Source organism: Grus americana, chromosome 1 (assembly GCF_028858705.1).
Source record: "Grus americana isolate bGruAme1 chromosome 1, bGruAme1.mat, whole genome shotgun sequence".
NCBI lineage: Eukaryota > Metazoa > Chordata > Aves > Gruiformes > Gruidae > Grus > Grus americana.
This window is the reverse complement of record NC_072852.1, coordinates 155,531,028-155,554,668: the sequence shown is the minus strand read 5'-3', so window position 1 is coordinate 155,554,668 and position 23,641 is coordinate 155,531,028. Positions and strand designations below refer to the sequence as shown.

General features: G+C 41.7%; 1 protein-coding gene across 2 annotated transcripts in view; it reads left to right on the top strand.

The window, feature by feature from the left end:
- The first annotated feature begins 5,666 nt into the window (after window positions 1-5,666).
- The window catches only part of MYO16 (myosin XVI), a 405,915-nt gene continuing 387,940 nt past the window's right edge, over window positions 5,667-23,641 (top strand). Inside the window, exon 1 of one of the 2 annotated variants that reach the window (XM_054807394.1) lies at window positions 5,667-5,919. The gene's annotated coding sequence lies outside the window, so the exon portion shown is untranslated. The remainder of the gene's footprint in view (window positions 5,920-23,641) is intronic. The other variant, XM_054807387.1, reaches the window with a different exon arrangement.

The window sequence follows — 23,641 nt, the reverse complement described above, 5'->3', positions numbered from 1 at the left end:
AGTATTTGGGCACAAGTCTACACAATGCCTAAATGTAAGTTTTCTGAATGCTTACTCCTGCCAATGTAACATATTTCTCTCTGTAGAAGCCAATAGCATCTAATTCAATATTTAAAATGCAGCTGTAACCAAGCAGCTGAAGCTCATGGTAACCCAATCCTCAATTAACACATCAACAATTAGTAGTTTTATTGTTGTGATAGGCCCGTATGGAGTCATAAATTCAGAACAGCAGTGGTGCTATTTAGAGGTTAGTAGCTGCTCCGGCATTTCCAATTTTGTACTTTCCCAAACTAATTGTCAGGAAGATATCTGGCATATTAAAATACTATGGACCTTGATTAATGCAAGCCTATGAATAGAAATCAATGGCTTTGTCAATTTGCCCAAGCTTAGCATCTGATCCACTCTGCAGAGTAGATACACAGAAAATCCATAGTACAAAAGTCCTATGTGGTTTTGCGCTGTGCTTTATTCTATGGATTCAAAGTAAACCTTTGAATATGACACACAAGTTAAATTTTGACACTCTTTTTAATTTGCCTTGCTTATGCCAGTATTAAAATGACATACCCCATACTGTAATTAGTTCACTGGCAGAATAAAAAATGCTATATGAGTCTCTAGGTTAGGATATAGAAATTCTAACAGGAAAACAAGTTCTTACTGATGAATTTAGCTAATAGAGCTGGAGAAAGAAAGCAATCTGATCGGCCATTGTCTTATCTGAAAAACAAATAAACATCGAGGAGTATAATTTGAAGTGACAGACACAAAACCACTGTGAAATTCATACACACTTGAATGGATACAAAATTTTTCTCCTTGACTAACTTTCATAATATTTCATTAACCTTGGTGGAAAACTTCAGCAAAGACATTTATTCACTAGAAGCAAGTCAGGCTGTTGTGTATTGGTTATGTGTAAAGATGTTTTCCATTCTGAAAGGACAATTCCTTTGCCTTTCCCTTTCTGTGTTCCCTTTTCTCTTTTCCTGATGTTTCTGTGATACTGCATGATCTCTCCTTTAAAAATAATGGTCTTTAATGTGGGTATTCTACAGCAAGCAATAGAGGGCAATCCTTTGATGTGTATATTCTAGGTCACTTTCTTCTCTGCACTTATTTCATATTTTTGCATCACCTACCATGTCTGTAGCCGTAGTAGATTATTTACTTACCTGTCTGTCAGTTTATTTTCTCTGACATAACCTGTCCTTTTGTGTCTATGCAGCAAAACTGGAATGGCTTCAAAGTTAGAACATGAGGTATATTTGGCATGATGAAAAATATGTCCTTTCCCTTTCCTTGACTCCAGTCTTCTCTTACCCAGCTTCCTCACTTTTCCTTTCTGAGATCACTACAGTTCTGGCTGTCTAGAAACCTTTTACTGTCCTGACTTTACCCTATGCAATTCACATGAACAAAGTGTCTCCCAGCTTTCAGGCACTGATTCACACCTCCTACCTCAGCTTTTAGCTGTCAAACTACAGAAGTTTTTCTTCCACAAATGACTATGCCGTTAAAAAGCAGCCAACATATCTACGTAGCATGTGTCGTAGCAGCATGGGACAAGAAGAGATAATGTCATGCCCCTATCTCTCCAAGGTACATAGCTGAAATTATGTTCCTGAAGAAAAACATCAAGTCAGAAAGAAATACACAAGCTGAATATAGCCTGAGGAAAGTGTGGGTTAGCATGATCTTTAGGTTGAACTGATCTGAAGAAAATATTACTCAATTAAAAAAAAAAAAAGTGGAAAAGTCAATCCACTTGAACATAGGAGGGCAGCCTCAAAAAACCCACAGAGGTTCATTTCCTTTTCTCATCAAACAGAAACTTCTGAGATGGAAGGAGAAATGCTGTTCATAGTCATCCTGTTCCAATGGCATGCTTGGCATTTTGGTAAAGCTCATGCCATGGGAATTTCCATGTCTTCTTATGGCTGCTCTCTACCCTTTTGCTTGTAAAAATACTTGGTGGACCCGCACTAGAATCTCCCACCAACAGTAGGTTACAGAAAGGAGCTGATTGACAACAACTCCAAATTATTTCAAATTCCTTCTGATTCAGAATTTCATCCCCTGAACTGATATATAATGACACGCTCTGGGGGAGAAGTGAGGAGCAATCATTTGTTTGCAGGTTAGTGTCAAACATCCTAGCAATTTAGATTCATAGCTATCAATAAAGGAATGAATGAATAAGTTGCAATAGCATTCTTGGTAGACTGCACACAGATTGGAAATGATACTTAAGTCACATTCTGCTCATATTGGAGTTTGAATAGATGCAGCTAACACCAATGGGTGATCTTAGCCCACTGTTACAAAAGTTTTACCCCAAATTAATATTTTTTTGGTCCAAAGTAATACCAAATTATTTCTATAGTGAACATTACTACCTTTGGATATCTATGGCCAAGAATTTTTTTGTTGCCTTCTAATTTGTGGCTTTGCAAAGGTTGAGTTGTATATGTTTTTATGTCTTCTAATAGAGGAAGAATCAGCTTTAGAACCAGAAACAATGTTGCTATTTTAATGAAATATTGCCAGTTTAGTGGAATAACTCAATATTTCATTAACTGTTAGAATGACATTTTAATATGGACTGCCTGCTAGAAGATGGTATGCCTACGTAGCACAGTGCTGTGTCCTGCAAAACACCAGGCGTAGCTTGTGTACAGGAACCAGCACAGACCCAGCCCTCCTGCCGGGACTGCACCGTAAGGCAGAGATACACTGCACGTGCTATCAGTGCTAACGTGTTGAGAGCTAGGTATGTATTTCTTCCCGGCCCTGAAGTACGGGCTAGAGAATCAGGTGCAGGAGGAATGACTGGGGACATTGGGGAAATAGGGAGACCTTGGTTTAATGCCTTGCTCCAGCAGCCGGTATCAATTCTTCAAGCAAACACTGGAAGTGAGGTCTTCCCTCTGCCTGACCGTGGGTCCTAACCACGAAGTAATAGAATCTTCCTTTCTCTAACAGTTAGTTCCTTTATGCCATGCAAAGTAGAATAGGAAGAGCAGACTTAAGGTCCACTCTCTCCTGAGCTCTTCCTATGAAGGTGAATTTCACAAGACGGTTAAGTCAAATCGGTGGCTGCCTGCTGCAGTCCTGGGGCAGTCCCCATCTCCTCTCACTGGCACTGCAGATGATCTCTGCTTCTTTCTCATCTACCCAGCACTGACTCTCGGAGATCTTGTTCAAGCAACTAAACTAGCTATGAAAAAATGTTTAGTTTTCTTTAAATTTTGCTCCAACAGTGGAAGCATTAGGAGCAGGACTGCCACCTTTAGGACAACAGATAGCTCCAAAACCGGCTTAGCTGCATTGTAAAAGTACACCCTCAGGGAAAGCAGCGACCCAATTTACTGCTGGAGTCTCCTTCTGTGGCATCTAAACCTTACTGTGCTTTATTTAAGTGACCTAGGCACCAGCAAGCGTAAAGATACAGGGGCTTTTTTCATACCAGTGCTCCCATTTCTCTTCTTCCAAGATCAAAAAATGAATTGATTGTTCAATTCAAAATACGTAGTTCTGATTCTTTTGTAACTTTATCAGCTTTCTCACTTTTGAGAAAGTCTTTCAGCCTGCAGGGATTTTCCTCTATGTTTTGTCTCACATGAGTCACCTCAATGACTTGCAACACAATTAGCTTTGTAAATAAACTTTTGGATGCCAGTGTTTGCAAGAATGGGGCTTACCTCAGTGCTACTGGCAACAATTTTGCTTTAACTTAAAATGGTTGCTTTTAAGTAATAATTTAATGTGTCAGATAAGATACTATTAACATACTTCATGGTTTTGAAAAACAAATTGGACTGTAAAGACATGTGGATCTGATATGCCTTAACTGAGGTACTTTGCACAGCTGTTGTTTCATTTCCATTTTGGATGCCTTGCCCCTAGTCCCTTAAACAGGGCGGATGACTTTAGAGTAAAAGTCTACGTTACATAAGAAAGAAGTCAAAGGAAAGAAATAGGCACCACAAAAGTCTTCTAGGAGATCCTTTCCACCTGAGACATCAGCCTTTCTGGACTGAGTGGAAATCAATATGAAATGATAGATCTTATGCTTGAAAGTTGCTTACAGAGCAAAAGGAGAAAGTTACCTGCCTTTTGCATAACCACCAATTATTTAGAATGCTTGGCCAACAAGCAAAGAGCCATTATAAGCTTTGCTCAGTCCCAGAGAGTTTCAATGCACTTTCAAAGAAAGTGCTTTAGTGAGACAGTAAGGCATGCTGAGGCTTGGGGGAAAAGGAAATGGGATACCCCATCGCTGTTAGGCCAGAGAGCAGCCAGAATTTAAAGTCAAGGAATCATACGACATCATCCAAGCATTTAACCCACAGGAGACTGAACGAGGGTCTCAAGTCTGCTCCCTATAGTGCGCATCACCAGGATAAAAACTAACCTGGAAGTGCATTTCCTAACTGAGCACCTCAATCACAAAACTAGAGACTAAGTTCTCCTTTCCTTTAGTCCTCACGGCTCCTTCACTCCTGCTGGATACTGATTCAGCTTCCAGGCACAGGGACAAGTGTGCTCTGCTCCCACACACACCTCCTCCTGGTATTTAATCTGGCTACTGGGACACTAGATGTTCAGGCATTTGGTACTGGGCCCCTAAAACTTCATGTGAAGCTAACTGTGATCAGATCCATGACTGGCAGCTTGGGCTTCTCTGGAAAGCTTGAGTGAATTTCAAAAGCGAGCTGCTTACGTGTGGATCACAGTTGAGCTTTAAATGAGGGCTGCTTATGCCCCTCACAACCATCCTTGTGTCAGTGCAGGTGCCATCAGCAGGTGAGCAGGGACCATTCAAGACCAAGTGAGAGGTAATCTAATATGTAGGTGTTTATACTGGTTAGTTAATCCCAGAAAATAGATGGATATGTACTTCAGCTAAAAGTTAAGCAGGGTTCTCACCTGTGGGCAAAATATCTTAACAGCCAGTCTCACCACTCGATAAGGTGGCAAAAGACCTCTTTGTCACCAGGACTTGTGGCTTTGCTGCCTTTATGGGGTTTTTTTGTGAGATTTCTGCCTACAGTGCCAGCAAACAGCACTAAAGCAGCAGGGCGTGAGCAAGCTGCTTATAGTATTGGGACAGAAATAGATGCATCCAAGCTGCCATTTATTTTGTAACTATGAACCTCGTAAGAAGTGTTGGTTTTGCCTCCATCTCACAGGGTGATAATTATGACATTCCCAGCGTTTCCCTTTTGTTGGGCATTACGTGCCAGCAGGGAATCAAGTGGGTCTTTGTTGTGCTGTACTACATCTAGACTGCTCCAATCTACACAGCCTCCCCAGCCCCTTCCTTCGGGCAGTTTACCGAAGAAGAGGGGCGGACAATGAAGTTCGAAAAACAAACGAAAAAAGCAGCAGCCCTTTGCGGCGTGCCCCGCGGGGTCGGGTGAACCCCAAGCACGGCGGGTGCGTGCTAGAGAGGGGGGCAGAGGGATACGGGAGGGGCTCGGCGCTGTGCCTGGGGGGGAGGCTGCGGGCAAGGGACAGAGGTGCCTCCCCTGGACGGCCCCGCCGCCCTCGGGGCGCCCCGGCAGGTACCGGGGCGGGGCGGTGCAGGGGGAGCCGCCCCCCGGCCGCTCCGGCGCGGCCGGCAGCTGGGCATCGCATCGCGGGGAGGCGTCTGCGAGAGGCAGGCAGGGAGGAGTGCTGGGGGAGGCAGGCAGAGGCGGCACGGCACGGCACGGCTCGGCTCGGCTCGGCACGGCGGGGCTGGGCGCACTGTGCCGCAAAGACGGACCCCCCGAGAGAAAGTGGAAGTGTGCCGCGGCTCCGACCCACGCCGCCGCCTCGCCCCGCCGTGCGGCCGGCTGCCCGGCACCGGCGGAGAGGCGGCTCCCCCCGGCCGCAGGCTGCTGCCGAGGCCGCGTCCCCCTCGAGGTGAGTGCCGCCCTCGGGGAGGGTGCGGCGGGGTGCCCGGCAGGCGCGAACCGGAGGGGCTGCCCCGCGGGTCTCCCGGCATGGAGAGAGGAGGAGGCACGTTCTGCCGGTTTGGTGGTCTCTGTCTGCATTGGGGGGGGCGTCCTTTTTTTTTCTTTTCTTTTTTTTTTTTTTTTCCTCCTCTCTCTCCTTGCCTGTGTTTTTGTCTGTGTGTCCGTGTCCTGCCCGCAGCCTGGCGCCGGCCCTGGTGAGGGCTGCCCGGGGGGAGGCAGGAGCTGCCCGTGCTGCGGGTGGGGAGCGAGGGAGGGAGGGAGATCCAGCGGGTCACTCAGGTGCTCGGTTCGGTCCGCTCTTATTGTGTGCAGCGGTGAGAAAACTAACCTAGGTTCTAACAGATTTGCGCTTTTCCTTCAATTAACCCCTTTATGGGAATGCTCTTGCGCTTCCTGAGCCCCCCGTTTGGGCGGAGAGGCTGATGCAAGGCTGCCATCCCACCGGTGTAAATCAGTGCTGACAGGCAACTGGATGGGAATGTTCTGATAAACATTTTCTTTTATTGGTAGTGTCAGTCGGTTAAATCCCAACGTTTTGTGGAAGCGTGCCTACCAAATGGATGAAAGAAGGGTTTCTGAGCAATGCTGTGTGCCAGGCTCCTTTCCACCAGCCCTCCTCAGGTGGCTCCTGAGCCCATGTCCCCTGTTGCCGGGCTGGAGGGCTCCCTGGGCCCGGGTTTTGCCATGGACAGTTGGGAGCTTGTGGGTATGTGTGAAGCTGGATACCAAAAATCCTGGCTTGAAAGGCCAGGGGCTGCTGGTCTTGGGAACCTGCTGGCCCCAGAGGCTTGCTCTGGAGAAAAAAGATTTTTCCTTCCTCTGGGAAGATACTGAGTCAGAATCATCCCGTTTGTTTGAGGAAGAGGAGGGCGATGTAATTTAGGTGTTTGCACAGTAAGCTTATGAACTTTCTGAGGGAAACTTTTAAACTTGACGTTGTTGTTCCAACTGTAAAAGTGAGAATGTCAGCCCTGCAAAACAGAGGTGTCAGCCCTGGAGCAGCGCAGGGGTCTGAGTGTGATCGCAGAGCGGGGGCTCCTGCCGTGGGTTGTTTCTGGGCAGAATCTCAGGCAGATCATGGTTTCTTGTCTCCTGTTCCCACATCTTTATAAGAGAGTATTCTCCTGCTGAGCACTGTATTCTCCATGTACTCTGCGGCGTGGTTAGACTCGCTATTACCAGTGGTCTACGGGGAATGCTGAAGTAGTAGCTTTTTAGGTGCTGTTTTACTTTGGGAATGATTTTGCAGGTGTAGAACCATTCCCTTTTGCTGAGAACAGAACAAGTTTAGGCTTCGTTGCCAGTGTCTGAGATGTGACCTTAGGGTAAAAAAAAAAAAAAAAAAGAGAGAAAAAGCATGTTATGAATGTATGTGTGTGTGTGTGTGTGTACAGTAGGTTCAGAGTGATGGGACAAGTTCTCTTGCCTGGACTATTGTCATGGAGCAGCAGGGATGCCCTTAAAAGTACCAGTAAAGACTGGGATTAGGGTGATGGGTAGAGCAGAGCTCTGAACCGTTGCAGTGATTTTGTGTTGTAGCAGCATTCAGAAATCCCAGCTGTAAATCACATTATACAAAGAGAAAGCCAGTCCTTGGCCTCAAGGGATGACACAGGTACAGCAAGCAATTTGTAAGAGGAAGGAACAGAGGGGAAGCCATTTGTCTAATATTACATAGGTTAGGCCAGAACTGAAAGTTTCCAGACTGAAGCTGGCTTTATACATTCTGTCTCTGTTATAATACTTTTTCATTGTGAACTGAATCTTTCCTGATTATGGAATAACTTTGCAAGTACTAGCGATAAAGTTTGACATATGGTATGCAAAACATGTATTTAATGTGGAAAGTGGATAAATGTTGAAAATCTTCGAACTGGAAGATCAAAATACTTCCAACTGCAAGTGTACAAAATTATTTGAATAAAACTGCCTAGAGTATAGTATATTCTTTAATCATACAGTAGGAATTAAATGGAGCTTGAGTTGCTTGGAATTTGTAGTACTGGTTAAGGCAACTGACCATCATGAAACAGTGTTTTATTGCGCTGCTTTGAAGTAGCTCTTGTGTTTTATGCTAGCATGGTGTTACTTTAAGCAGTATTATTTCAAACCAGCATAATGAGATGAAAAGCATTTGGCATGCACTCCTGTAAAACAACATTTTAGTGCTAAATTCAGATCCTTGCTTGAAGGTATCTATAAAATACCATGCTTATGTAGGGTGTCATACAAAGAAAAATAAACATTTAGGTTAAAACTATCTTAAAATATTTTTGTCATAAAATGACAGAATGGCAGTTTCAACCACATTTTTCCTCTTTTGGAGGGGAATGGTTTCTTAGCTTAGACATGGAAACTCTGACACAGTGATCATGAGGTAAGTGGCCATAATAAATGGGACACTTTCATGAGATTAATTACAGATTTGAACATGAGCCTCTTCTGTCTCACCTGATTGTCCTAACCACAAAGTTATTTCAGAGTGATTTCTGTGTGTGTGTGTTTCACAGAAAGAGGTGCTTAAATATGCAGTTCGTATATAGGTGTACACAGATGCACACAGTGGTTTTTTGTTCAGTTGTGAGATACAACAGAAAATATTCTTCCAATCTGAATAATGCTTTTATCCAGATTTCCATGAACATGTTTTTTTTTTTTTTTATTGGTCCAGTTCTATAAAAAGTGGCAAACTAGCAAATTTTTCACTTGCCTTAACAAAACACAACACAACAAAACAAAAAACCCAAACAGCGAGCATGGTGCAAAGCCCCCTTGTACAGTCAGTACTATGTCAAGCTAAGCCTGCATGTTGGCTTGTTACTGTCTTTCTGTTCCTAGCCTAGCAAACCTCACTTGCACGTTCTCTGTGGTTTTTCCACTTCATCTTTCTGCTTCTAACTGTTGTGAAGATAATTGTAGCTAATGAACATAGGAAAATGTTAAAATCCTGCACAGAATTAGCAATAATTGGGGATGCAGTTGATGATGTCTGCGAATATCATGTTGTCACATGTTGTCAACAACAACAGCTGCTGGAGATACTTGCCATTTTGTGGGCCAGACCTGCTGGTTTAAGACTCTGCCAAGCTCATGTGAAATACAGTTTGTTGCACCTTTCTGAAAAAAAAGATGACAAATATTATTTTGACTCGATAAGATGAAAGAACCTTCCTGGCAAGCAGCTAACTCTAACCTTTGCACTTAGATTTGTTAATTTTCCCTAAGGTGTGTGTTTCATGTGGTGCCAAGCCTAGCTGTTAATTCATTTAGCTTCTGAGACATGTCACAGCAGTCAAATAAACATCAGTGTGTGTGTATATATGTGTGTGTGTATATATATATATGTATGACTATTCACACAGCCTTTTTGTGGAGTAATTGTTAATACACCATGTTCTGATTCATGCCTGTAAGTGTGTATATTCCTGGCCTGTCTTATTACACATGCAGAAGAGGAGGGTTGGATTATGGATTTTGGTTTTTGTTCCTTCTTTCTAAATGTTTCACTTTAAAATACTACTCTCCCTAATTCCTGGAACCGTTAATGCAAACATTACACCTGTTTTGTCAGGGAAAGATTTTTGTCTTCCCTAAAATATTTGGGATCATGAAAGTAAGCTGTGCAACCTGAAGCGTAGGACCACGCTTTATATCTTGATTGTGGTGATGCTAGACCTCGATTACTGGGTAATGTAGCTGACATCTGTGGTCATCATGGTTTTCCCAAAAAGTACATCCTGGATTTGCAACACCATTCAGAGAAAGGCTTTTGTTTCAGCGAAACTTGCTCTTTCTGACAAAGCACCCAACGTGTTTTTAGTCTGACCATCTCTGGCTATCTCCAGTATGAAAGAATATTTGAATACAGAGGATTGGGTGTATCCACTAGAAAAGAATTGAGATTATTGTAAGTTGCAGTAGGAGAAAAATAATATTAAAAAAATCATTTGCTATGTTGTGCTGTAGGAAGAGTATGACTGAGGGTTTTTTTTCTAATAGATGTAGCAAATATCTATATTTTTGCTGGGGTAATTGCTGTGGTATTAAACAAAAAAGGGACATTAAAAGGTAGACTAAAAGTAGATTAAACAATCCCAACAACGGGGCCTCCCAGAAAAATGGTTTCAGGGTGGTTGAAATAACTGATTTTTGGATCATACATAGAGAAGCAGCTGGTTATTTCCAGAGATGCTAAAAATGGCTTGTTTCTCTCTGGAATGAATGTGTGTCTACGGTAGGGTATCAAATCATAACTTCAGTGGCCTCAAAAAGATGGAAGAGCACATGTATCCCCAGCAGTGCGAGAGGCTGACGCCTGTGTTGTCTCAGAGATATGGGCAATGTGGTAACCAAGCTACTTTTTCTGGTGCTTTTAGGCATAAGCCACTCTTATCTGAGCTGATGGGAGAAAGAGTAAGTTCTGGAGAGAAAATACAAATTCTTCCGAAGTACAACATTCCTTTTAGCAACTGAAAGGCATTTGAAGTTACTCTGCAAATCACTTAAAGCTTCCCCCCCCCCCAGTGAAAATGGCTAAGATGGCACAGCTGGGTTTGTCACGTGAATATGTCTGGCAACGAGGGGCTGCTGTTCGAAGTTTTGTCTAAAGGTAACTGGGCACTGTGATTTCAGTTCATAGTGAGATACTGAAAGCTAGCTCTGTCCCAGAGGCGTGCACGCTAGGATTCCTTGTAGGCATCTGAGGTATGTTGCAGCTGCGGCATGAGCATATACCCACCTCATCAGATAGTAAAATCCAGGTGTCTGAGAGATACTGCTGGTGGTTCAGAAGACATAATGAGTTTTTATGATGGTCGATGTCAAAGTGGAAGCGAAGCGTTCCATACAAATAGAAATTCTTTTGTCACACGAAGCAACATTCAGTGGACTTGAAATAAACTGGTGAAAAGCTTTTTTTTCAAACAAGTTTTTTCCTTTTGATACGTAAAGATCTGTGCGTCTGCTTTTCTGAGATCACGGATGGTTTTGTTTTGAGATTAGAATAAGATACAAAATGTTTGGAAAGACTGTCTGCAGGATTCATGGAATGTCGATATGGTTGTGTGTTGGTTGTTGGGCTCTTTTGAAGCAGTTAAGTATGTCTCAGATAAGTGGGCTATAAAGGAATTGTAACTGTTGCTGTGTGTATTGCAGTAGGTTACTGTGGATCAATTCTCAATTGAGATGCCTTTGTGTCAGGTGCTGTTTTATTAGGTGTAATAAAACAAAAGCATCTGTCCACCTGCATTTATCTTAGAGTCTGAGAAATACCATGTAGGAGGAGGAAGGACCAGACAGTGCTGATAGTTTTATATTTTTATAGTATCAGCACTTAAATCGCATCACGGAAGCTTAATCTGAGCAAGCGCCCAGGCTCCCTGTGTAATCGAAAGAGAGAGATGAATGACCGTCTGGTGGTAGGTATCTGAACGTATGGCCATACGTGCTACCACACCTGTCTGCTTTGGGGTCGAAGTGGCTGGCTATAGGAGTCCTTGCCTGCACCTGTGCAAGTCAAATGCGGGCTCCTTCCTGAAGAGAGTACTGCGGGTGCTTAATATTTCCCTGGCAGTGTCCCGGCTGTCAGCTAGAAAGGGAAAGTTTGGGCAGTTTGTCAGATCTAGCTTGTAGATAAATGTGCAATGTGTCCTAATTAGGAGTTTTATTTAAGGAACATTAGTGATTTAACACCCTGATCTAATTACTTGTAAGCTTCTTGCTAATTTTGTAATTAGCACTGGAGCAAGACTTTTTTATGGAAAATGCACTCGTAAGGAAATCAGAACCACTAATTCCAGTGCTTATAGAGAGCTTTATTTCTGTGACAATGTTCTGTAGGAAATGTCTATAAGGAAATATTACTATTTGTTCTATTTTTACATGATGGCAAAGATAGGTATGCGCCAAGTGTTTACAAACCCCTATTATAGTCAGTTATCACAACCCAAATGACTCTGGCTTTAAAACATGCACATGTGGGATGAGATTCCGCTCAGATATTACCTCGCGGAGAAGGCATGCTTGAATCACTTTATACCACAGTTATCTTTGGCCTTCAGAGGGTGAGGAGGAGAACTTGGGTGTAGCCAGGGCATACTGGCTGTGTGCCTTGGCAGTTTGCAGCAGCCAAGGCAGCTTTGTGTAAGCATAAATGGTAAGGTGCAACTCGGAGCAGCTCTAAGCCTGCTCTGAAATGTAGCGTGGCCTTGCAAGGATAAAGCTGTTCCTGTAGCTTGCTTCCAGGTAATCTGGGTAGTATGTTTCAGCGGGACAGAGGCCCAGGTAGAGAATATCCTGGCCCATCAAGCAGGTGGTCACAGAAGTTTTATTCTCAGAGAAGGTCTCTCAAGTGTTCTCTTAATTTTGATAAGCAGGCTTGCTCTTTTCAGAGATTGATAAATTTGACTAACCGTGAGTTCTGGAAGAGAGTTCATGCTTTGCAGAATTAAAAATTAATAACTTGCTCTCTTTAAACACTAAGTTTTTAATGTTTTTGAAGATGGGGAGCTTTGTAGCCAGTTTGGAGTAATAGAATATAAATAAGGTCTATAGAGAGAGATCTGTTTATTATTTTAACAGATGTAGCTGGAAAAGAAACAAGCAAGCTCTCAGCTCAGAATACCTTATTCCCTTATTGGACTGATGAAGCAATTAAGCCTAAAAGCTTGTCACTTGTTTTTATTGCACAACAGTTGTAGTAGGCTTTTAAGCTAATCTTTTGCTTGTTTGTCTTTGTAAAAGAAAACGGTTCACTTTTAGGCAGAGCCGCTGTATGCTTGGGGGGCACTGAGCGCGGATATGTGTGTTTAGTGCAAAAACAGTTGGAGTCGCTTCAGCATGCGAGATCCTGGCCTGGGCTCACAATTCCTCAGTCCTGTCACATCTCTTCCTTTCCCAGCAGGACATGCTCGTCTACATCCCAGTGTGCCAACACAACCGTATAAAGGAAAGGATACAAAAACACTGCAAGCTACTCTGCTCTGCTTCCACTTCCTACCGCAGATACTGTTTTTGGTGTCAAGTGGCCCAGTACTTCCTTGACCCCTTTCACTGTTTCTCACTGAATGTGTTTTAGCGTCAAACCGTTTGGCTCTCGCTTTAGTCCCAGGTTCAAGTCTCCTGATTGTTCACACTGCATATATGCTAATTAATTCAGTATCCCTACCAGAGATAGAGAAGTAGTTCCTTCTGAAGAGGGGCGGGGTGGGGGGGGAAGGCATTGTTGGCTGGCTAATTTGCTTCAAGGTCTGCTCTGGACAAACAGCATGGGTACGGACCCTGCCAAGTTTGGCTTCCTCCGCCTGGGACATTTCTCTAGCGTTCTCCCAGGAGGTCTTCTGCCCTTAACTGCCCCCTCATGCCCGTGGCAGAAAAAGCTTGGAAGCACTCCTGAGCATCAGGTCTAGCTGGGTTTTAATATGAGTACTGCCAGTGAAGAGACCCTAGCCCTGATGGTGGTTGTAGCTTACTATGCAGAGGGGTAAGTGGATGGTGACAGCATCAGTAGTTTTACTCCAATTCTGTATCAAGTGAGATTTTGGTATTTAATCATCTCTTCTATGCCTACAGACCTTTTTTTTTCTCCTCCTGTGAAAGGAAACGTGGGCACAAACAGCACACAGGAGCTGCAGGGTACTCTAATAGACACCCAGTGTCTTGAGACCAAAACTGTTCATCAGGGTAGGGCATCCTATCCCAGTGAGTAAAGACTGAGGAAGCCAAGCTGGTTCATGGTAACTTGCACCCTCAGAGGCTTTGTAGCTTCGCAGTCTGAGCAGTTTTTATTTGTATGTTTGGCTATTGGTGTAAATACTATCCAGGCTTTCTGAATTTATGCTTATGTTAATACTTCTTTATTGCATCTCTTTCCTTCCAGAATGCTGAGGGACTTTTTTGTTTCCTCCAAAAAAGTGAAATTTTATTCCTTGGTACGGGACTGGTAGGATTTGCATTGGTGGTTGTTTTCCCCCTCCCTCCCCTCCCTGTCATATTCCCTCAACTTTTAGTTGAACAGAGGATGTTTGAGGATGATGTTACATTTCCTTTGCAAAGCTTTAATAAAAGGTGCTGGATTGGGGTAGCTGTGCAGTTGTTGCAGAAAGAGGAATCCTGGGCACGCAAAGGGAGAGCCCGCAGCAACTGCTCAGCGTCGCGCTGGCTGCGGCAGCTGCCGCTGAGGCAGTCCATGGGCTGCGGTCACGCCTGCGTTTCTCTGCCCGATGGAAGTCATCGTGTTCCAGTAGACCTGAATACCTGGTCAATAATGAATCTAGTCATCAACAGTGCAAAAAGACAGAGTGAGGTGGTTTTACTATGTTCTTTATATAGTTTTTCCAAGAATGAAGAATACCACTTTCAAGCTTTCTCCTCATTATTAGTTTTAAATATAGCTACTGTAAGTTGTGTCCTCGTTGTTTGATGAGGACGTTGAAATGCGGTACCATTTCAAAGCCTTCGGGCTTTGGTGGCCTAGGTCCCGTGCTGACATGCAATAAATGACAGTCTCTGCTCCCACAAAACTTTCTGCCTATCAGATGAGAGAAGAGCAAGGGGAAATTAGGTAGTGTCCACAGGGAAAAATGAGATAGCAAATATAGTTGTTATCAAACAGAGGAGTTTCATTAGCCAAGAACACATTCCGTTTCCATTTTTCTGCTGTATATAGTAAGCCATCATTAGACTAGCTAGATCTTAATATTTTAAAGACCATAATTTAAATAGAATACATAGGATTTTTAAACAGTCAGTTCAGTGCCAGTGAGTAGGATGGAATTTCTCAGGCATCCAAGAGCAAGGGCCACAGAACATACTGTGCCCTGGGAGCAGAGGAGGGAAGGGTAATGTTGGTCTACTTTTAAGGGACGAAGCCAGTTACTCTGTTCAGGTTGTCTGCAGATCTGTCAAGTCGTGCAACTGAGCACGGGCACGGCCGTACCCTTTCATGAAATATAGTGACCCGCATGGCAGGTAAATTTTGTCTCCTTGATTTGTAATGCATGATGAAGGTGATGGGCTGCAGCGGCGTGCTGTAGCTGTTTGCACCAGTTTGTCCAGTCTAGAAATCAAAGAAACATGCTTGCAGGTGAAGACAAGCACCATGGGCCCTTATGTCACCTACCCTTGGTTCTTGATTCAATGCAGCATCCTCTTCTGCACGGAGGATGAGGATGTGTGAGATGGCGAGGCTCTGGCGGCCTTGGTAGGCTGCCTGTGCGCATTCCAAAAGGGTTATTTGTGCTGATAAACAGGCTGGCATTTTGGAATGGCCAAGGGTGGGCACGAGTGTCTTCCTATATCCATGCTTAAATGTTAGCTGATCTCATGAAGGAAGGACAGCAATGTTGTGGCTGCTGTTGCAGCATATTTTCTGAACTCACAGAGGACGACGTCTCCTTTTTTTTTTTTTTTTTTTTTTTTTTTTGGTCCTGCTCATGGGCTGAGTGCGCTACGTGAATTCCTTCTCAGTTCAAACACAGGCAGTTTTCATACAGAGCCCACTGCTTGGGAGAGGCAACTCTAGTTCACAAAAGATGCGGTTTTAGATATAAAATGTGAGGTTGGAGCCAAAGGCCCATGTTGATGGGGACAGAAAATATTCGTGTAGTTGTGTTGCTTTCTACATCTTCCTTGTATTGTTTCAACATTTTCAGCTTTGGTCACTGTTGGTAGGACATTGACAATTCATGGATACCACTTGTTAGAGTAAGTAAATGATGGCTGTTATTTGGTCTCATTTTATCTGATGTCTACTTTCACAAAAACTTAACAACCAGAGAGAAAAGAGCTCAGGGAATTTTAACAGGGAGTGGATCAAGCGTGGTACAGAATGCCCTTTTGCTTGGGTGTTTAAGCGCTGGACATGGGTGGGAGCTCTGTTAACCCAGGACCCAGGGAGACTGAAAAACTTGCAATACTTTATGTATAAGTATAGTAATTTAATAGACTTCAAATTGCTCTCAGAGCCCTTCATTTATTCTTGCTGGTTTAAAAAAAGCTATGGATTTGCAGATCATTTCACATTGGCACTTGTTAAATTTCAGCCAAGGTCTGACTGCTGAAAACTACAAGTGCCATATCAAACTCCCAGCTGGCGCTGCCACTGGCTACTGATGACCTTTCCTCTCCTCTTCCACAGACATAATTGTTCAGGAGTGAAATAATCAGATACATCAAAGGAAAACAGAAAGAAAACCAATCCCAGCCCGCACCACCCATCCTTCATTTTGTGACTCCACTGGCTGTTTGTGTGAAAATGCAGGCAGTGACTGATTGTGGTTCTTCTGTTTCAAACCACATTTAAATTTCTTTTCAAGATGGTTCTTTCAAAGTACTATCATGACTACTGAAAACAAAGGCATGAATGCAGGTTATCAATACCTCAAAAATATATAATTGTAACTGAGATAAATGGTTAAACTTACTCCACGTGAAATGTTCTTTCTAGTATAATTTTTACTGGTATCCCAGTAATTAGCTTGGGATGAAAGATTTCCTTAGATGAGTATGTCGTGACCTGTCTTTCTCCTCCCCTCACAGCCCCTTAAACAGCGTGTTATTTTCCTGCAGGGACTTGGTGACAAATAATCTAAAGCCAATTTGTTGCAGTGTCCTAAACAGTGCTGAGCAGAGTATAGCTGTTCTCATTAGCTGTCTTATTGCCGAAGTGTCAGCACAAAACTCTTGAGAACCTATTTGTAACATGAGTATGTCTTGATTTGTTTAATACACGTTTTTATCCAATCGCGGAGATGGCATTTAACTGTGCTCTAGCTTTCGAATCCTTTGTGAATTAGTCTTAAGTGACCAAAATCAATTGAAAATGTCTAAAGACTTAGTGTGATTGATGCACACGGTTCTGTTTACAGAATGGCTAGATTTTAAAAGAGTTCAAGGTTTGCTTAAACAGCAGGCTACAGGGTTATTTACTTTTAAGAAAAGAATTTCTGGTAGCTGTTCTGTATCAGCACATGCCTTCTTGTAAAGTGTACCTCTTCTTTTTGCTTTTTTTTCTTTTTTTTTTTTTTTCATTTATGGAGTTAATACTACTGTCGTAGCAGTGCAGAGTGGCTTACATGATGTAAGATTAATACTGTAGCATTCTCTGATGCTGCTCTGGTAGCTGATTTCTTCTGTATTTTGTTTCAAAAGGGTTCTCATGCTGACAACTGATACTGAGATCTTACCTGTTTGGACTGGTCATGTTGGAGGATGCTGGAAACAGCTTTGATTTTATTTTTTATTTCTTGGGGTGTAAACATGGGTGTCAAAATTTGCCAGACATTTCTCATAATTCTTTAAGAATTGGGAGTGCAGCACACTAATTTCCTAGGTATTCTTGGGGAAAAAGGAATGTAATTCAAGGAATGAGAATTCCTTAAAGGACTGACGGTCTTTGTTTGAAACACTACTTTTTTTTAATCTGTTTATTGTTCCTACACAGGGGGATTAGATTCTGTTGCTGTTAGTTTTAAGGAGTTAACAAAATCAATTTAAGGTGTGAAAAATTGGATTAATATCCCAAGGTTACCTAAGGAATTGTTTGAGCATGTAATAGTCAAAGATTGCTTTAAATATTTTATCAAGGTAGCACCGGTGGTTTTGCTGTGAATTGTGTATGTCCTGGGAAGGTGAGAGGACTGCGTATCGATACTTGCACTGAGCCACGCTTCGTTAATGCACCGATGCTGCATCAGAGTAAAAGATGTGTTCAGGCTATATACTACTTTAAATTAAAGGTATTTATAATATCAGTATGACTAATGTCTCTGGGATCCAGTTTGCCATCTTTTCTCAATTATACATTATGGCACGGGAAGAGAGCAAGTGAAGAACGTGTGTATGTGGCTTTTTTGTTTGTTTGTTTTGTTTAAATCACAAGGTAGAGCAACAGCACTTTGAGCCTTTGTACTCCAGAAGATGAGAGCATAAGCAGTCTATACCCGTGACATGACAAATGGGGCCACCATTTCAATCTTCCGTCGCATGCTAATAACAGCCCAGTCAATGCTGGAGCACTCGTACACCATCACAAAAGTTAAAGTATTTATTGGGGCTGGATATGGCTTCCCCCATTGCTGCTCAGCCTCTTCCTAATTTGTAACTGTGACAATATGGGTATGTGTTTATCATCCTTAATTTTAAAGGGGCAGGCGGTTCTTAAGCCTCAGCAGCAGTACCTTCCGCAGTCGAACCTTGTGAAGTCTGCACTTTTCTGGCACGTTCAAAACCCGTAGGAAGAGGTACTTGTTAATGCAGTTTAGAAAGCAAAGTGACCACCTTCCATAAATGTTACCAGTTTGTATCCAGAGCTGCAGCATTCAGTTAGACATGCTACTTTTTTTAAAAAAAAAAGAAAAATCCTGTACATGCACTTTAGCAATTTGTCGTCGCTTTTCAAGCTTATTAACTCATTAAGTAGCATTTAATGAGGATAACCACAAAGTAATTAATTTATACAGTATGTTTATTGCTTCCCTAATGAATTTATGTATTACATTTAGAGTTCCTCAATGAACATGTTAATCTATTTTTATACTTTGTATACATTTTGTTCTCTAAATAAATAAAAATATTTCTTCAAGTTCTTTATTCCAGTATATGGATTGTAAGAATACCACCTGTTTTAAGCATGGTGTAGAGTTAAGTGTTCTTGGAGTGGGCCCTACCAACATCAAAGCTTGTGAAGCTCTTTGTCCTTTTTGAAATGTTTGGGAGTGCGTTGCACCAGGGGAAAGCTGTCCTCAGGTCCACTGGGAACTTAGTTTGTTGCTTTCCCTATTAAAAGGTAGCTGTTTGGAACTAAGTTCTTGCTTTGGGAGATTGAGGAATGGAGTACTCCAGTATGGTATATGGAAAAACTCTGTCTGTAAGTAAATAATTGTGTTGGGTGTGGGTATCTAGGTGTTGGTAGTGGTGGCCTTAAGAAAGGCCAATACACCACACAGCAGAGTGAGGAAAAAAGCATGAGAAGCAACTCGGCAAACACCCAGGTCAGAGAAGAAGGAAGGGGAGGAGGTGAGCAGCACCAGAGCAGAGATTTCCCTGCAGCCTGTGGGAGAGACGATGGAGGAGCAGGTATTTCCCTGCGGCCTGTGGAGAACCATGCTAGAGGAGATACCCACACTGCAGCCGTGGAGGACCCCACATTGGAAATGGGGGATACAGCCCGAAGGACCTGCAGCCAGTGCAGGGGCCACGCAGGAGCAGGTTTTTCCTGAAGGACTTCAACCTGTGAGAAGGACCCATGTTGGACCAGTTTGTGAAGGACCCATACTGGAGCAGGGGAAGAGCATGAGGAGGAAGGAGCGACACAGAGGAGCTGCTCTGGACTGACCACAACCCCTGGTTCCCCGTCTCCATGCAGGGCTGGGGGAAGGAGGCAGAAGAGTTGTATAAAGGAGGAGTGAAATTGAGCCTGGGAAGAAGAGGGAGGGGGAAGGTGGTTTAATTTTGTCTTTGTTTCTCACCATTCTACTCTAATTGACAAAGAAATTAATTCTCCCTAAGTCAAGCCTGTTTTGCCCATGTTGGTATTTGGTAAGTGATCTCCCTGTCCTTATTGGGATCGATGACCTTTTCCATCTTATATTTCTCCACCTGCCCTGTTGAGGACAGAGAGTGAGAGAGCGGCTGGCTGTATTGTATTCAGCAGTAATCTATACAATAATTTGCATATGGACTACCACATCATAAATATGAAATCCTGTAATCTAGACTGAACTGTCAGATTAGGAATCTCTATTAAATTTTATGGTTCATGATCTACAATATTTGAGAAAATACCCAACTGAAGTGAATACAGGTTTTCCTTTTTTCACATTTTCAACAGACAATATTAAAAGCACTGAACCCATGCTTGTATGCAATCATTCAACTCTTGGACTTACCTTCTAAAGAATTAATTGTGCTAATTTGTGATTATAAGTGACATGCTTAATTCAAAAAGGAATAAAATTATTTTAAGAATGTGGAATACAGTAAAACTAAATTCATTTGGTATATAAACATGTGACAAAAATAACTGTTTCAGTGCTGAAGGAGAAAAATATATCAATTGGCAACATAAACTGATTAATGGCTGTATTTGCAATTGAGGTAATCCCGAATCTTCCCTCCAAATTGCAGCCTCTGTAGGCAACGTAGTAGCTGTAGTCTGGCACCAAAGATAGTACAACTGAAATACTCTTGCATCTCCGTGGGCATATGTGTTTAATGCATCTTTTTCCCTTGAAGGAATGCATTACTACATATACAAGTTGTGTGGGAAATTGATGTGCAGCATTAAAACAAAAGGATGCGTTTTGCTTGATGTAGTCTGAGTTTTGAGGCGTTATCTGTAATGGTTTCAGAATAAATGGGAACCTCAGCTATGCGGTCAGAGGGAAATTGTCAGCAACAGTCTGGTTTTGTACATATTGCAGCTAAAACTTAATTATTCATCCTTTGAGGGAAATCATACTGATCTTGATTTACTCTATTATGTTGGCTGTGAATATCTGATTTTAATTGAGTCCATCTAAAAAGCACATTAACTAGTATAATTTATTCAATATCTCCTTGACAAAGAAAATTGTATTTATTTAAAGTAATTCAAAAGAAGCAAGGACTTCCCCTTCATTAAATAAGATATCTGCAATATCTTGGTTCTTCTCTAAGCACACAGAAGACTGTCGTTTATCATTTAATACCTTATTTTGTAGCAGTGTGAAAATACTGCCTTTTTAATTGCAACCAGTGGAACACAATAAATGCTGTTAATTTTTGCAAAAGGACTTTATGAGCTGTTTCATAACCTACTCTATGATAGAAAGTAGCAAGCAAAATCCATTAAAAATAGGATGAACTGCAGAATAAAATTCTGTGGCAAAACGCCTTCATTTGAGGGGGAAAGTCTATCCTTTTTCATTCAGGTATTAATATTCTAGAATGCAGATGTTAACGTTTTAATCACCAAGTCGCCCCCTCTTGCTGTCTTTCCTCCACGCAAAACATTCCCCTGTACTGCGTCATGTCTACTAACACTAGCAGAGTTGACAAAAATTTACGTGAACAATTGCTAACACCACAGACACAACCGACTTTCGCAGTGTTGCGGCTTTGGCTCCTAGTGACAGCTCTCTCCATTTTGACCGGATTTTGTGGCCAATACAGTAAGCTATACAGGTTTACTTTCATGACTTTCTTTTCATGCCAGTGATGGGATTAAGCCATTCATTTTCAGTTTGGATGCAAGGTAAATACTATTAGTATCAACTCTGCAAATCTGGAGTGAATTACACTGTTCCTGGTGTAATTTGCTTTAGCTCCAGCGTAAGTGAATGCTGTTGTACCAATTTATAGAAGCAAAGGCATGATCTCAAAAGTGCATTTACTGTAATACTATATATATAATGAATAGTAATATTTATTAGTAATAAATATAGTATAAATATAATAACACTCTACAATCTGAAATCTTGTAGGAGTGCACGGAATTTGAGCAAATATTTTCTTGCTATAGACTTTCAAACCTTGTATTTGGTTTAAAATTATAAAGATCCATTTATAAGCACAGAAAGCTGTATCTTATGCGTGCAGAATTAAGATGGGTTCCTTCCTTCTGCCTCCCAAGTAGCTCACCGTATTTTTACATAATTCACATGTCGAGCATTAAGACCTGTCTTTTTTTTTTGTGTGTGTGTGATGTATTTTGGGGGTAAAAGAGGACAGACACCTTAACTTATTAAGATATATTTGGGGGAGTGGTGGCAAAATATTCTTAGTACTGCAGCAGGAGTTGGATTCATAGATAAGGTATCTAATCAGAACCAAAGCTGTCATAACCAGAAGTCCTCAAAGACAGAATTTCGGTCATACTCTTTTTGTGGGTGAGAAATTTTGTCCTCAGAAATGGAGGCAAAGTAAATCCCTTAAAATACCAAGGATTTGCTGTAAAATATTTGTCTTGTTTATGGGAGAAACATGCATCAGAAAAACTCCACTGAAAGTGGATCAATTGCGCCTCCTTAAAAACAGAAGAAGAACCGTGTCTATTCTTCATTTGGTCTCCGCTTCGTTTCATAAGTCGCCGTTTCCCAAAATTTCTGTTTGTGTATACTTAAAATAGAAAATAGTGAAGTGGTCATTAAGGATTTGTGAGAATAAATAAATACACTTTGTAAATGTGTATGAGAGATTTCCTGTGTCTGGAACAGACCTCTTAACAACCATTCATCAGTCTTCTATATGCATGTATGCTCTAGTCTTTGAATTAATTTATTATTCACAGTTATTAGCAATACACACTTGAAGCCTGATTAAGTACTAGCCAAAAAGACAATCTTACACTTCTGCAGTGATGACTTTATCTGCCTAATGAAGGCAAGGTTGAATCTCAGCACGTATTTTAACAGTATTGCTACCTCAGCATTTCAAAGTGCTAGTCATTTAATCATCATACGTTCATTCTTGCCATCCCTAAATTAATATTTTTAAATTTTGAAGGATGCTTCTGTGTGTGTGTATATATATATATCAATATGTATATGTAACATATGAATGTTAATCGATTTGATTGCATGATTCACCGAAACTTTCAAAAAATAATCCCTCTTTAGCTACCCATTTTCTGAGGACTTCTTGAGTATGTTTCCCAGGGGCACTTGCTGTCTGTCTTTTGAAAGAAGTGTTGACCTTGGATACCATACTTGAGGGAAGATAGAGCTAAATTGTGTCAATGTTACTGATGCATCACATGGTAAATCAAAAAGTAAGACACCCACAGCTGTTGCACTGTGGTGTACATGCTCATGTTCATGTTGTAATATGCAATATAAAAGGATTAGAGGACAGAGCTGTACTGAACTTGTTTGGATTCCTTGTTGAACATTTGTAGAAAAGTATTTTTTCCGTTTTGCATACGCTGCACGAGACTGGAAAAAATGGAAAACGGGAAGAAGAGAATTCTTCAGCTAAACGGTTGTTTTGCCTGGCGCCAAACAATGAATTAGAAACCCTATTGCAATTCTCTTGTTCTGGGGTTTGGTTTTTGTTCCCACTGGTTTATGAAAATGTTGATGTGAGATTCAAAGGAGACATTGTGTCTGTGGGGCTTCTACATGGAAGCAGAGATAGCATTTGCAAGCTGATGAAATATATTCCTGCGGACAGCCTAAGTGATGCGACCTGTCACGGTAATGAATTAAGTATTGTACTTAGGCAGGAATATTACAATGGCTACTGTATGCAGAGATGATGTTTCCTAAATTGAAAAACAGGTTTATTAATGGTGTTCTTATAAAGACAGGACTAATCTAGGATTCTGCTACCGTATTTAATTAACAAGTCAACCATTAACGATCCATGCAGTTCAGCTTGCAAAGTGAATGATGATCAATTTTTTTGCTGTGCTGCGTTCACAGCTATGAAAAGGTGGTTGCAAACCTCAGAAAGCTAATTCAGAAACACAGATCAATATTTCATTCTGGTTTTTGCCAATGTTAATTTAGTAGAAAGAAGTGTTCATGTATTCTTAACTTTGTTTATGATTTAAGCTTCCTGCTTATTTATTTCTTCAAAAATATTATTCGATGCCAGAAAGACAGTTTCATCTGATAATCTTCTATCAGGGGGAATTTCTTGGGAGTAAACAGGCCATTCAAAATACGACGTGTTGCCTCTCAAGTCTTGAA